Below are 12,023 nucleotides of genomic sequence, written 5' to 3' on the forward strand. Positions count from 1 at the left end.
AGTTAGGACCGTTCCACTCAGCGCTCTGGTTCTGACCCCAGGCTGATGGGATGATGTGGGATATTAGGGGTAGTAGTCCAGTGGCTCTGGCTGATGGGATGATGTGGGATATTAGGGGGAGTAGTCCGTTGGCTCTGGTTGCCGGGATGATGTGGGTTATTAGGAGTAGTAGTCCGGTGGCTCTGACAGAATAATGTGGGATATTAGGGGTAGTAGTCCAATGGCTCAGACAGGATGATATGGGATATTAGTGGTAGTAATCCGGTGGCTCTGGCTGACGGGATGATGTGGGATATTAGGAGCAGTAGTCCGGTGTCTCTGGCTGATGTGACGATGTGGGATATTATAGTGAATGTGGCTATGCGGAGTGGGTGGGATTCTACACTCAGCTTTATATATATATATATATATATATACAGTATATATATATATAATCATTATAATTTGTTATAACTAACCGTAGTTAGTTACTATGCCCGGACAACGCCGGGCTCTTCAGCTAGTTTATAAATATAACATATCTTATGTTTAGGGAGTATAAAAGTGAACATTTGTTTGGTTACCGGGCATGAATATAATAGTAGCCTTTATAGACACAAACATCCATCCTGGATTTTTCTATACGAGGGGCATAAACGGCTTTTTGAATCTCATATCCGACCTCCTCCAACTCCTCCTTTCTTGTGGTCATACTACAAAAGTACCGGTCACCAACACAGTAAAAAGTAGCATCTAGTACTCACAGCCAAAGCTAACAGACAGTTCTCCATCCTCCTCATTCTCAACTTGTCCTCTGCCTTCGACACAGTCGACCACTGCCTACAGCTACAGATTCTTTCTTCCCTTTGCATCAAAGACCTTGCCCTGTCCTGGATCGCCTCTTACCTTTCCAACTGCACATTTATCATTTCCCACTCCAACAACAATCTCCTCATCCCGCCCTCTCTCTGTTGGAGTCCCTCATGGCTCTGTCCTGGGGTCCCTACTTTTTTCTATCTATACCCTTGGCCTAGGACAACTCAAAGTCCCATGGCTTCCAATATCATCTGTATGCGGACGACACTCAGATCTCCCTTTATAGCCCAGTTGTCACTTCTCTGCTATCCCGAATCCCGGAGTGTCCATCAGCCATATCCTCCTTCTTCACCTATCGCTTCCTAAAACTCAATGTAGACAAAACCAAACTCATCATCTTTCCTCCATCTCACGTATTTTCCATACCCGATCTATTGTGGTAAATGGCATCACGCTCTCTCCAGCACCTGAAATCCACTGCCTCGGAGTAACTCTCGACTCTGCCCTGTCCTCAAAACCACATGTCCAAACTCTTGCCACCTTCTGTCACCTCCAACTCAAAAATATTTCCAGAATCTGTCCCTTCTTCAGCCCTCAATCTACTAAAACTCTTGTGCATGCCCTTATCATCTCTCACCTTGATTACTGCAACACCCTTCTCTGTGGCCTCCCCACCAACTCTCTTGCACCACTCCAGTCTGTCCTCAACTCTGCTGCCAGACTAATCCACCTCTCTCCTCACCACCACCAGAGCTGCTGCACCCCGACCTTCTGTCTGTTCCCTATTATCCCGTAGAATGTAAGTCCGCAGGGACAGGGTCCTCTCCTCTCTGTACCAGTCTGTCATTGTAAATTTGTTTACTGTAAATGATATCTATAACTTTGTATGTAAAACCCCTTCTCATGTACAGCACCATGGAATTAATGGCGCTATATAAATAAGTAATAATAATAATCTAGTACATTTAAGATTAGTAAGCAACCTTCAGGTTTAATCAGATCCTTACAGTTTTTCAAAACATTACAGAATGATTTTATGTCTTCGCAAGGAGCTTCAAGGCAGTGACAGGTAAGGAGACAGTCAGCAGGTTGTAGAAGAATGGGATCGAAAAGGTTTATTTTCAAGGCATCACATTGAATGACTTCTTTCACCTTACTTGGGAGCGTGCCAGCCTTTTTTTTCATAATTCTCCCTTAGAACACAGAAAAAATTAATTGTTTTTAATCCCATATTGATACATGTTTGCTTTCATAAAAAAAAATTCAAGAATGCAGAGCTCCATTGTTTATGTTTGCTTTTCTTTTTTCTCTTTCTTTCTTTTAACTTTTATTAATATATTGTTGGTAATATATTTTTATATTTTTCTACTAAAAGTTTATTTCTATACTGTCTTAAATGTGTTCTACGAATTGAAAAACTTAGCCGATTTCTCTCACAATGTAGAGCAAAAATTGTCCACTGCTTTTTTCTCATAATTTTCCATTCAAACACAGAAAAATGAGGTTTAATCCCATATTAGTGTATATTAATAAAAATATGCAAAATAACTTTTTTTTGCAAATCAATAAATGATGCCACGCTTGAGGGTAAATGCTCACAGTAGAATGAGAAGTTATAAAAAAGGGGCCTTCCACTTATAAGACTAGAGGTGCGGCTCCTTTTAAAAGTGGCTTAGCAGCTCATTGGGGTCACCGAAAATGGCCTGTAAATGATGCAACAGTTAAAACTATGCTCTAAAATGTGATTTCAGGTAGAGCCCACTCCTTTACCCAAACCAGAACCAGAGTGCTGAGTGGATTTGCCCTGACTTCCACACCAATGACCCCTTTAATAGAAGCCTGGGGTGAGAATCAAAGCACTGAGGGATTTAACCTAACTTCCATACCGGAGATCCCTTAAAGAGAAGCCTGGGGTCAGTACCAAAGTGCATAGTGGATTTGCCCTCACTTCCATACCGGGGATCCCTTTAAGAGGGGCCTGGGGTCAGAATCAGAGCACAGAGTGGATTTGTCCTCACTTCCATACCGGGGATCCCTTTAAGAGAGACTGGGATTAGAACCAGAGCGCTGGATGGATTTGCCCTGACTTCCATACAGGAGATCCCTTTAAGAGAGCCTGGGGTCAGTACGAGAGCATTTGAAGACAATTGCCCTGACTACCATACCAATGATCCCTTTAAGAGACCCTGGGGTCAGAACCACAGAGCTGAGTGGAACGGTCCTAACTTCCATACCGGGGATCCCTTTAAGAGAGGCCTGGGATCAGAACCAGAGCGCTTAGTGGAATTGCCCTAACTTCCATACCAATGATCCCTTTAAGAGACCCTGGAGCCAGAACCACTGCACTAAGTGGAACGGTCCTAACTTCCTTACCGGGGATCCCTTTAAGAGAGGCCTGGGCTCAAAACCAAAGCGCTGGATGGATTTTCCCTGACTTCCATATCAATGATCCCTTTAATATAATCCTGGGGTCAGAATAAGAGTGCTGAGAGATTTGCCCTAACTTCTATACCGGAGATCCCTTTTAGAGGGAAGATGTGCCTATGTGATGGAGGATGTGTGATGGGGATATGGGCATGGGAGGGGGTGATTAATTTCTGTCATGTGCGCTCTGCTCCTTTCTGGGGGGCAGACAATGGCTGGGAGCTTATGTTCCCAGGGATGCTAGATTTCTCCCACCCGGTCAGTGTCTGCAGAGGTGTTGTCGTGGAGTGGGAAAACTGTTGCTCTGGTGAAATGAAACATGCTTAGTGATTGGTTGCAAGGAAAACCATTGCTCATAGCAACCAATCACAGCTCAGCTTCTTTTAAACAGCTCTGGTGAAATGAAAGATGCTTCGTAATTGGTTGGTGATACACACATACACACATACATTCAATTTTATATATATAGATAACTGATGAAAGACGAGTAGTGTTGAGCGATACCTTCCTATATAGGGAAATATTGGATTGGATTGGATCGGACCGATACCTCAAAAATATCGGATATCGCCGATTCCGATACCAGAAACCAATGCAAGTCAATGGGACACAAATATCGGAATGAAAATAAACCCTTTCTTTCCTTGTAGGTTAATTCTACATGAAGGAAAACAACTAAGAATAATGTAGACTGTATTGGGGGAGGTGGAGGAGACATTAAAGGCATAGAGGTTTAGCCAATCAAATGGAGTAGCAGGAATTAATTTTTTTTTTAAGACGTTTGGAGTTACAAACATATTGACTATGTTAAAGGAGTTGTGTAGCAATAGAGGGAGACGTTCAGAAAAGACACATGTTGGCGGAGTGTTGTAACGGAGTGCTTCATCTAGCTTGGAAGTTGACTGAGCCCCTGACCCGGAGGACACGGCACGGATGCGGGCACCTGTATGCACAACAGACTGTGAGTAAAGCTTTGGAACTACATGCCCTGGTGTCCTCCAGTTATTCCTGTGACAACACACTCAGCACTGCTACATCTCTGTGCCTGGCACTGCACGATCTACATCTCTTCACTACCTCTCCATCTCTACCGCCCTGGGACCAGTGGCGTAGCAACTGTTTGTGGCGCCCGGGGCGGTCGAAAAATTTGCCGCCCCTTTGGTCGTTGATAATTCGGAAGCATCCGAAGAGCCCACACTACACTCAAAGATCTAATTTTTAGTCTGCTACTAACTCTGCTATTATTTCTAAATTTCTAGACTTTCAACTTCTTGCAGTTCTCTATATATATGTATGTATTAGCTTGATGATGCTGGATGAAGACCTAATGGCTTTTTTTAATAATAATTTTTAATAATGTGACAGAAAAAAAACCAGAAAGTACAAATTATTTTGGCGGACAGGGGGCGGACACTGACAGCTTGGGGTCCCTGTGCAAGAAATGTGTCCGGGCCCCCCTCCTTTTATGGCGTCAAAGCTACGTGTGTGTGTGTATATATATATATAGATAGATAGATTATTGATATTATATAGCCACACACACACATACAGGTATATATTACATAGTCTCCTTTATTATGTATATTGCTGTCCCATACACAGTGCCTTCTCTTGTTATGTACAGTTCTGTCCCTTACATATTGGATTATATAGAGCCCTGTTTTTTATTACATACCGTCCTGTCTTGTTAGCTGTATAATGCAATGATGGCTGATGGAGCATGGGAAAGCTTCCTTTCTAATGGAGGAGCTGATGGACTGGTCGTCTGGTCACCGGATCCTCGATCAGCAGTCATTTTATATCTAACAAGAGAGGGGACCATGTAATAAAAGAGGGCGCTGTGAATAACAAAAATAACAAAAATACACTATGTAAGAGACAGCACTATACATAACAGCAGAGGAAGCTATATAATAAGGGACGGCACCATATATAACTAGAGAGGATGGTAGGTAATAAGGGGCGGTGTTATACATAATAAAAGAGGAAACTATGTAACTAAGGATGGTGTTATACAGAATTAGTGAGTACACTATATACTAAGGGACTGTGTTAGACATAATAAACGATAATGTCTTCCTCCACCTCCCCCTGTTCCTAAGGCCATTATAAGTCCCCCTTCCTCCCATCCCAATCCCCCACACCCCTCATTGTCCTCCTCCCCTCGCATCCCATTATTGTCCTCTCCCCCACCTCCATCATTTTCTTCTCCACCACTATCTTTGCTTTCTCCCCCACCACTCCCATCATTTCCTCCTCCTCCACCACCCCCATTTATTGCCCTTTCCACCACCACCATCATTGCATTCTCACCCACCACCCCATCATTGCCCTCTCGACCATCACCCCATCATTGTCTTCTCCCCATCACTGCCTTCTCCATCACCCCATCACTGTGCCTTCTCCCCATCACTCCCATCATTGCCTGCTCCATCACCCCATCACTCCCATCATTGTCTGCTCCATCACCCCATCATTGCCTGCTTCATCACCCCCATCATTGCCTGCTCCATCACCCCATCACTGCCTTCTCCATCACCCCATCACTGCCTGCTTCATCACCCCATCACTCCCATCATTGTCTGCTCCATCACCCCATCACTGCCTGCTCCATCACTCCCATAATTGTCTGCTCCATCACCCCCATCATTGCCTGCTCCATCACCCCCATCACTCCCCTCATTGCCTGCTCCATCACCCCATCATTGCCTGCTCCATCACCCCCATCATTGCCTGCTCCATCACCCTATCACTGCCTTCTCCATCACCCCATCACTGCCTGCTCCATCACCCCCATCACTCCCCTCATTGCCTGCTCCATCACCCCATCATTGCCTGCTCCATCACCCCCATCATTGCCTGCTCCATCACCCCCATCACTCCCCTCATTGCCTGCTTCATCACCCCATCATTGCCTGCTCCATCACCCCATCACTGCCTGCTCCATCACCCCCATCACTCCCCTCATTGCCTGCTCCATCACCCCATCACTGCCTGCTCCATCACCCCCATCATTGTCTGCTCCATCACCCCATAATTGCCTGCTCCATCACCCCATCATTGTCTGCTCCATCACTCCCCTCATTGCCTGCTCCATCACCCCATCATTGCCTGCTCCATCACCCCATCATTGCCTGCTCCATCACCCCATCATTGCCTGCTCCATCACCCCCATCATTGCCTGCTCCATCACTGCCTGCTCCATCACCCCATCATTGCCTGCTCCATCACCCCCATCATTGCCTGCTCCATCACCCTATCACTGCCTTCTCCATCACCCCATCACTGCCTGCTCCATCACCCCCATCACTCCCCTCATTGCCTGCTCCATCACCCCATCATTGCCTGCTCCATCACCCCCATCATTGCCTGCTCCATCACCCCCATCACTCCCCTCATTGCCTGCTTCATCACCCCATCATTGCCTGCTCCATCACCCCATCACTGCCTGCTCCATCACCCCCATCACTCCCCTCATTGCCTGCTCCATCACCCCATCACTGCCTGCTCCATCACCCCCATCATTGTCTGCTCCATCACCCCATAATTGCCTGCTCCATCACCCCATCATTGTCTGCTCCATCACTCCCCTCATTGCCTGCTCCATCACCCCATCATTGCCTGCTCCATCACCCCATCATTGCCTGCTCCATCACCCCATCATTGCCTGCTCCATCACCCCCATCATTGCCTGCTCCATCACTGCCTGCTCCATCACCCCATCATTGCCAGCTCCATCACCCCATCATTGCCTGCTCCATCACCCCATCATTGTCTGCTCCATCACCCCATCATTGCCTGCTCCATCACCCCATCATTGTCTGCTCCATCACCCCATCATTGTCTGCTCCATCACCTCATCATTGCCTGCTCCATCACCCCCATCATTGCCTGCTCCATCACTGCCTGCTCCATCACCCCATCATTGCCTGCTCCATCACCCCCATCATTGCCTGCTCCATCACCCTATCACTGCCTTCTCCATCACCCCATCACTGCCTGCTCCATCACCCCCATCACTCCCCTCATTGCCTGCTCCATCACCCCATCATTGCCTGCTCCATCACCCCATCATTGTCTGCTCCATCACCCCATCATTGCCTGCTCCATCACCCCATCATTGCCTGCTCCATCACCCCATCATTGCCTGCTCCATCACCCCCATCACTCCCCTCATTGCCTGCTCCATCACCCCATCATTGCCTGCTCCATCACCCCATCATTGTCTGCTCCATCACCCCATCATTGCCTGCTCCATCACCCCATCATTGTCTGCTCCATCACCCCATCATTGCCTTCTAGACCATCACTCCCATCATTGCCTGCTCCATCATACACACAGACACACACACACACAGACATACATACATACATACACACAAGACACCACCTCTCTCCTCTCACCTGTCCGCAGCATCGCCCGCGCTTCCTCCCTCACACAGCAGCGGCCGCTGAATGATGACGTCACTCAGCGGCGCTCCTCTGTGTGAAACAGGAAGCGCGGCCTCCGGGCAGGAAGCAGGACGGACCATTGCAGCTCCGCTCCTGCTATTCACTCTTGCAGGCAGCGGAGCTGCCGTGATCGCATCGCTCCCTGCCCGCCGCTGCACTGCACTGCAGGGTGGAATTGCTGCTGCCGCGCCGCCCCCACACACATGCCGCCTGGGGCGGACCGCCCCCCCCGCCCCCCCCACGCTACGCCAGTGCCTGGGACTACAGCCCTACCTGTGGAGGGCCACAACATCAAAGCTGCACCACACCATCTGTCCCAGTGGATCTGTCTGCAGCGTCGGCTTAACATCTTCATTGCCGAACACCACAGGTGGCGTCACGAATCATTCACTCATAAACTTTAATCATCATCCACACGTTACAATGGATGCCCAGGGCCACAGCTACCGTGAGATCTCCCATTGAAACCAACAGGCCCGGTACCAAGTACCCCACCAGCCCTGGCGGGCGATCCAACTTGGCGGAAATACATAACAGAACAGGTTGTCCGGGCTTTTCACATAATCTCAGTGCATATCTAGGCTGCAGAATGCTGACAATAAGTAATTCACCTTCTGTGGCTAGTCTGCATGGTTTCCAAGATATCATCTCTTGATTCTAAGATAAATGTCAGGGGGGTGTTCTGGCATTGAAATGAGAACTAGTCGTTTCCTCCTCCCTCACTAGTTTCACTTTCCATAGATCACTGTTCAGCATGTGTCTGGGGGAGGTGCAGCTGGGTGGTCTGCTCGCAGCCAATCACAGCCATGCCATTAATTAACATGCCTAACATGCATAACAGGATGTGCCCACAATTCTTAGGATTCCTCATTGGCTGAATAAAATCAAACTGGCTCATTGCATTATGGGAACTTCCGATTCCGGTATTTGATATGCAAAAAGTATCGGAAATCAGTATCGGAATTCCGATACCGCGAATATCGTCCGATACCCGGAATGCTCAACACTAAAGACGAGCAAAAGTTGTGGTGTGTGGATTTGAGAGTTATGGGTAGTGTAAGGTAGTGCCTCCTGTTTTGTGTTGGGGAACACTCACAAGGCAGCGGATTCACGACACCTAGGAACACTTTCCACTTAAATAGTCCGTATGATTTATTATACAGCATAAACCATAAAACGCAACAGTCTTACATCAGACAGGTCAGTGTTGATATTAGGGCTCTGCTCTCTCAGACCTGTGGCCACACAGACTGTGCCATGTACAGTAAACAGGCTCTATAGCCTCAAAACAGTTATTTCCCCCTGTCCGGGGTTACCTCTTAGGAGCTCCTGCTCCAGATGCCGGCTCCATAGTCTGAACCCAGTCTCTTTATGACCTCGGTCAGTATCACTCACGTTTGTCAGGGAAGCTGCCGAACTGGGATCACAATGCCTTTCTCACTAGGCCGCCTAACAGTTTCAGATCCTCAGCCAGGCGGTAGCTTCCCAATGCAGAGCTGTCATTGACAGGAAGCACGGCCTCTGTCTCTCTGTGTGCTGTTCAGGACTTCTGTCACCACTTGGAAATGTCCAACACACAGGCCACCAGGTCCAAAGCCTCCATGTGCTCTTCAGGGAGGTAGCACACCTTCCAACACATAGGCCTTCCAGGACATTCCACATAAACCAATCAGGTCCATAGACTCTTCCCATGTGACCAGACCTCAGGCACATTATATGGTCCATAACCACACCCACAGCTGAGGTATGGATCACATGGTTATGACCTCACTAAAGCTCCTATTTCACACAGCCACACACACACAGGCTTTATCCTGGGCGTTCAAACACACGCCCCTGTGTGGGTTTGTAGGTGACTGGTCCCACCCATCTCACCATTTTCCCTATTACAATGAAGGAACGCCTGCATGCATGTCCCATACAGCGCCCTCTAGCTGTCACAGGGGTCAATGCATCACATAAGGGAGCTGGCTTATGTGGTGATGCCACGTTCAGTAGAACTTGTGGAGCAAATTTTGATGTCTTTTTTTGCAGTTTCTTGTGTAAAAATGTAAAATCTGGGGCTAAAAATAAATTTTGGTGGTAAAAATGTAATTATTTTTTCTTTACTGCCCAATGGTATAAAATTCTGCAACATGGCCATGGTGTCCATGTAGGAGGGAGAGTCCCCACTGTTTAACCGGGCCGGAACCAAGGGGACTGTCACCAAGGTTCCTAGGGAAACTGTTTCTGGGGGACACAATTAGAGGACGGGCCGGACAGAGTTCTAGAAGGAGTGGGGGCGGAGTCAATATAAAAGGAACTAAGGATGCCAGCACTTGACAGAGCGAGAGAGAAGGAGCAGGAAGACTGGAGGGTGCCAGAGAGCCAGAGCTAGATGGAGACAACTAGAGGCACTGGAGAGAGACTCACCACGGACGGGAAGGAGATGGCACCAAGCCAACCAGCAGAGGGACCCCGACTGCACGACTGCTCTTCCCGCAGCCATCACTGTCCGACTCCAGCTAGCGGCTGCGGCCTATCCGCTGCTGTCTGTGGCAGCCACTGCTCGACTCCAGCCTGCGGCTGCGGCCTACCCGCTGCCGCCCGTGGCCGCCGCTGCCCGACTCCAGTCCGTGGCTGTGGCCTGCCCGCTGCCACCCATGGCCGCTGCTGTCCAGATCCATCCCGCGGCGGCGGCTTGCTCACTGCCACCCGTGGTTGCCGCTGTCCAGATCCAACCCACGGCTGCGGCCTGCCCACTGCCACCCGTGGCCACCGCTGTCCAGATCCAACCCGCGGCTGGGCCTGCCTGCTGCCACCCGCGGCCACCGCTGCCCTAATCCAGCCCGCGGTTGCAGCCTGTCCGTCATGACCGGCGGCCGCCCATGTTCGGCTCCAGTCCGTGGCTGCGGTCTGTCCGCTGCTACTTGCGGCCGCCGCTGTCCTGCCCCAGCCCGCAGCTGTGGCCCAAGCCTCTCAGGCCCTGTCTGCGGCCACCACACTGCTTCTTCCTGCCTGTTGGGATGCTACTCCTCCCTCCCCCTGTGTGCTGCTGTCCTTGCTCTACATGTCCTCCTGCAAGGTTGGGTCAGTTACTATATCATCCACCACCTCGTATTCCACTTCCACACCCTGGTCATCCTCCTGACTTTCTGGCAATTGTGTCTCATCATTGTCCACCTCTGGTGACACGTTCCCACTGTTGCTTTTGTGTGACCGTGGCTGCTCAAATATTTGGACATTGCTCCATGCAATCTCCTCTTGCCCTGCTTCAAGTGGACTGGGCAAGAGGCCCGAATCTATAAATGGAAAAGTGAACAGGTCTTCGGAGTGTCCAAGTGTGGGATCACTTGTCTCCGGGCACTCGGCATGGTGGGAGGAAGGAGAATCAGGATGAGGAATATGCGTTCCAGACTCACGGCTACTGCGACTTGACCAAATGGAAGACAGGATGGTGGTGGCAAAGTGAATGGAAGCATTTTCCTCTATCCAACCAACAACCTTTTGACACTGCTCTGGGTTCAATAGTTGTGTGCTGCGGTCCCCTATTAATAAGGACAGGAAGGTCGGGAGAGAAGATATGGGTGTTTGTTGTGGCACAATTTCAGCTTGCCCACGGCCTCGGCCTCTGCATGCACCATCACCATCACATCCAGTTCCCCATCCCTTGCCATGCGCCTTGCCCATTTTAAATGGAGGACAATATTTTCCCCGTTCACTACCAATGGCTGAATTTGGAGCGAACTTGTATGTGATCCATATGATGGACAAACCACAGTTTTAAATAGCTGGCCTGTAGGTAACTATTTTTAACAGCAAACTGGTGTCAATAACTTCGCTAACACACTGCAACAAAATTTAAATGGAGGGCAGAAATGGCAGAATTTTGAGTGCACTTACATGTGATCCATGTGATGGACAAACCACAGTTTTAAATAGCTGGCCTGTAGGTAACTATTTTTAACAGCAAACTGGTGTCAATAACTTCGTTAACACACTGCAACAAAATTTAAACGGAGGGTAGAAATGGCAGACCACAGTTTTAAATAGATGGATTTTTAGCACTGTAAGATGGAAAGGATTTGGCTGTATTCTGCAGTGCCAACAAGCAAATGGAGCAGAAACATCAAGGTTACTTACCGGTAGCCAGTTTTTATGGAGCCCATGACAGCACACCTGGGAGAGGGATCCTCCCCGCCAGGACAGGAACCTACTCAAATATAAGGGGACGTACCTCTCCCCCGCTTCAGTTGGTTACATAGCATGAGAAGATCTCCCGGTTAATTACACATATAACCAACACCACATCATAAATACACCCAATTATTCTGAACACCAATATGGTGAAAAGGAGGGGGGTAATATACAGT

The 12,023-nt window shown here is 48.7% G+C and overlaps 1 pseudogene; it reads right to left on the minus strand.

Annotated features, from left to right (window-relative positions):
• Positions 1–499: 499 nt before the first annotated feature.
• Positions 500–12,023, minus strand: part of LOC141098101 (nicotinamide N-methyltransferase-like) — a 44,814-nt pseudogene continuing 33,290 nt past the window's right edge.

This window comes from Dendrobates tinctorius, unplaced genomic scaffold, assembly GCF_039654945.1.
Source record: "Dendrobates tinctorius isolate UK_male_01 unplaced genomic scaffold, ASM3965494v1 ptg000086l, whole genome shotgun sequence".
NCBI lineage: Eukaryota > Metazoa > Chordata > Amphibia > Anura > Dendrobatidae > Dendrobates > Dendrobates tinctorius.